The following is a 4788-nucleotide window of genomic DNA, read 5'->3' on the forward strand; positions in this document are numbered from 1 at the left end:
ATAAAGGTCATTCAACGGACGGACATGCTTTGTTTTAACATATGTGCTGAGGTTTAAAGTAAGATCCTTTTGTTTCCCTTCCCCTTAGTTAAACCTCAGCTGGTGTAATTAGGGACATCCCCTTTTCTTCAATAAATAGCGAGGAGAAAGCTGAAGACTGCAGAGTGGGTTGGAAACTCCACAGTCTCTTCCTACTCTCCTCGTGAGTAAACTAAATTAATTGTCTCTGTGCCTTTTTTCTTTCCCTGTATGTATGTATGATGTTTTAGATGCTTAGACCTGACACTGCACTATCTGATAAAAATATGCTAAAGTGAAATTTTCTTTTCTGTAATGGACTAGTGACCTGTCCGGGGTGTACCGTGCCTCTCGCCCGTAGACAGCTGAAGAAAGGCACCAGCACCCCTCGTGACCCCACTTGGGATAAAGCGTGTCAGAAAAAGGATGGATGAATGGAAACCTTCTTTTGGGGGAGTAAATCTGTTAAAGTAATCCTGAAGGTTATTAAAAAGTGGAAAGAGAGGACAGGGTTGTGAGAAAATACTGTTCTTTTTTTTTGAACATTCAATGCCATATGTTAGCACAAGGTCCAAAGCATGACGATGAGATTCTGGTGATATGTTTACGTGAGGCCATCCTATTTCACTTAACGGTGGTGAGTCTGACATAGTGGAAAAATTGCAAATCTTCTTTTGGAAAGTAAGCTTGTATGAATGATGCAAACAGCTTCTAAACAGAGCTTGCACAAGGAGAAATGGGCTTGTGCACACTCTGCACACGTTTAATAGGCGTTCCCTCTCAAGAGTGGGTACAGGGTTGTGCATGTGCTTTTTTTTTTCTTAAGTGTAGAGGGTGGTTCTTACCACTAAATCCTCGACTACACCTTTAAAATGTTTCAAGATTTCTAGATCTATAAAACTTAATTTTTACGAGTACAATTGTCTTTTTAACTTTCTGAAATTCTGTTTCTGCTGGCAAAAATGTAATTTAGAAAATCTGTTATTACAGTACCAACTACGAGTGTGATTTTGACCGAGAACAATCCTATTTTATTCATCTACAAATGGGACAACAGAGAGGAGAGTGATTTTAATAAATGTTAAAACAGACTGCAATAGCAGACTTCACATAAACCTATGCATTAAATCGACCGGAAATTCTCTCCCATGACATCTCCCTCTCCTTTGCAGCTGTAGTTTGAAATTGTTCTCTTTCAAACACATTCTCCACTATTTCTTTTCATTCCTGCACTAAAATCTTTAGTTCCAGTGGTGTGAAATAGCCACTTCTTGTTGCCCGTTGTCATGGAGACTCATTGAATCGTTGCTTCAATTATAATGGCTTTTCATACACGTTACACACGTGCACAACTCTGAGTGGACCTACTCAGAGTTGATTAAACTAACAGCACCCGTTGTGAAACAGGATACTTAGTGGAATTGATCTAACCTAATTACCCAACCTTTGAAAGTAAATCACGTATCTCATCAAGTTGTTGCTGCAACATAAAACCAAAAACTCTCAAGCTCTTTATGTATTATTATAGATAATTCCATTTGAAAAGTTTAAAAAGCTTGACAATAACACAAATTAATATCTTTTTACAAAAAAAGATATTGACTCAGTATTATCTAATATATACCAGACTATTGATTTGGTTAATCTAAATGATATGCTTTGACCACTTTCAAGTATAATGTACAGATGTTTGTTTTATTTTTTGTCCATTTTACAACTTTTTATATACCAGTCTAGTGCTTTTAAAAGTATTTGTTTCTCCAAAAAACAGTTGAATGATTTTTCAAAGCAAATGTTACCCAGACAGAACAAGTTATAAAGCAGGAAAAATCTACCAGTAGGAAGTTTGCATTTAGTGTTGCTCAAATCAGCATATTCTTCATCATCTGAGTCATACCCATTATAATAAATTTAAAGTGAAGGCAACCGGACTTTGACTCCGTGTTTGTAACTACATATAGCACTGACCTGCTGGCTCTTAAATTGCACAGGAGAGCCAATAGCAAGATTTAGCACTTGCACCTAAAGAGCAAATTACACCGCTTTGATAATAATGATGTTCAGATTTTAGACAGAAAAGACAGATGATTTGAAAGAGGGGTTAAGGACACCATACTTGTCAATGCAAAACCAAGAGGGAATTCCTTTGCTTTTTCAGCCTACCAGCATCCAATAAACCTTGGCAGTGCAGCTCCATCCAAAGAAATTACACAAGCAGTCCTAACAGGATTTAGGTGAACATGTTTACCACTCACCCAAACAATACACCCTAATGACCCAAGGGGGGCAAGGCAGGTATTTTTTCTTTTCCCTTTTGCGTCTGACTTGGAAGGCCTCAAAATAGCATATCTGAAAATGCAGTTTACTCAACCTCCAGATATTGAAAAGGACACCTGGATAGGTGTGGGAAAATATTCATAAAACATGAACGATTGTCTGGTTGCCTTTGATTCAAGGCTGTTATAGAAATTAATACAGACTGTATCAAAAAAACTGCTTTATAACTAGACAAATAATTTTCTAGCTGAATTTTGAGGTTGTGGTTCTGTGTGAAGGAACACCAAAGTACAATGAAACCATTTAATTGTGTCTGCTAAAATACATTTCTTTGCTGTATCTAGATATACTAATTTTGCATTTTGTCAATACTAAAGAAGTGTTTGCATATTTTTGGCATTAATTTTTCAGATTCATATTATCATATATAAAGCCTTAGAATTTGAAAAGTATTTACTTTTTGTTCAACATGCCTCTATTATACAATCTTATTTTGAAATATTTTACCTTCAAAATGCATAACCAAGTTCCCCTTCAAACAACCAAATGGCTGTTTGATAAATAGAAGTAAAGCTCTGAAAGGAGGCAACATTAAGTGCAAGAAGCAGCAAGGTTATAGGGACAAACATCACATTAGCTAGACAAAATTCAACACTGAAAAGATCGCATGTCACCTCATGTCAAGTTCACCTCTGAAAGTAAAATCTTCCCCCCTAAACTCCGAGCACACAGTTCAAAAAGAGTTTGAAAAGTTGCAAATTAGAAAAAAAAAAACAGGCAAAAACAGAGACAAGTCCTTTTGTGATGATGAAGGCATCTCAATATGACATGCAACCACCAGTGCGTGCCATGAATAAATCATACTGAACCGGGCAGAGTGAGTAAACAGTTATGCATCTTCACCTCAGATGCCTGGAGAGGCCTGTCAGACAAAGAAGTTAACAAAGTCTACCTCCTAATCAGCATGCAAAGCACATTTCAGTGAACCCAAGTCCAAACGTGACACCGCACTCAACCCTCTCCAATGTTTCTACGAAGGCAATCTCATATTTTACTATGAAGTCAATGATGGAAACGCTGCAGCTCAGTTTTACCCTTAGTTTCTGCTGATATATGCAAGCACCACCTAGGTCTCTAAACAAGACAGCCAGAATGTGAAATCACTATATTACATCTAAATGATATCGCCTGTTAACACACCTGCAAGTATTATTTGTTAACACACCTGCAGGTATTATTTAGCTCCTAACAACGAATCAACGCATCAAAACTGTATTTCTATGCAAACTGATAGCAAATGGATAAATCCTGCACACCCTATTGGGCATATCCTTTTTTTGTCTATGGCCAACGAAAATCCAAAATGGTTTCTCCGAAATGATAATACATAAGATCCACAAACAGTACTGACATTTTTATTTGTATCCATCTCTGTGGCTTTAAAAAAAAGCCCACATTACTTTCACAGATCCATATATATTCTGTTTGAGTTTTGTGTCTATTTTTTTTTTCTCAGCTTTCTTTTGACAGTAGGCTCTCTATGCGGTTTATGTAGGGGGAGTTTGCTGGTCAAACATGCAGTCAAGTGATGGCATGATCAGTGAAGCAGGTATTGGTGCTTTTCGCAGTGTGGGCAGATGTTTAACTGTGTTGGGAAAAAAAATAATATCAGCATCACCACAAAGCAACAGTGTTCCAATTTTAGAGTTTACCTGGTATACCACATGGCTGACTATGGATTTAAAAGTATAGTGGAGGATTTTAGCGGATTTTTGAAAAGACCCGCCCTCTCCCCTTTAAAAAAAATGCACATGCACAACCTTGTATCCACTCCCAAGAGAGAACACCTATCAAAGGAAATGTCCAGTCAGCAAGGAATATTCAATGGATCATTATCTATACCTAAAACTAATATGTTCGCAGTGATTTCATGAATTTAGTGTTAATCAGTAAAAAAATTAAATAATTTTAGTCGCAATCACCGAGTCCTGGACCGGCCATAGTAACACCTCAACTCCTGACATCATCCTGCAGTGACGTCACGGTGTCGTAAGCCTAGCACCATTCTCCCCGCTTTACAAGCAAAACTACTAGACACTTCTGCAATCAACAACTATTTAAGATTTTAAGAGGACGTCACCAATGAAATTCATGAGAGCTATAGTTAAACTGACAATGCCCATGTGCATGGCAGTTGGATGTTGTAATACATTGGGTAAAAGTGAAAAAAAAAAAGTAGTTTTTTCACCTTTCCGAATCATGAAAGGTGAAAAGGCGGGTTCATCGTTGGATTGCCAACTTGAAGAGGGAGGATTTGCCACGAAACATCTGGCCAGAGAAAAAACACGTAATATGTAGCCAACATTTCAAAGAAGAATGTTTTCAATAAAACTTGGACAATAGAGCGCTGTGACAAACACCAGATACAGCACTGGGACTTGCTCAACAGCCAATACCGCACCATGACTAGGGTTGTCACAATACTAAACTTTT

Source organism: Cyprinodon variegatus, unplaced genomic scaffold, assembly GCF_000732505.1.
Source record: "Cyprinodon variegatus isolate N-32 unplaced genomic scaffold, C_variegatus-1.0 Scaffold365, whole genome shotgun sequence".
In the NCBI taxonomy this organism is placed as follows: Eukaryota; Metazoa; Chordata; class Actinopteri; order Cyprinodontiformes; family Cyprinodontidae; genus Cyprinodon; species Cyprinodon variegatus.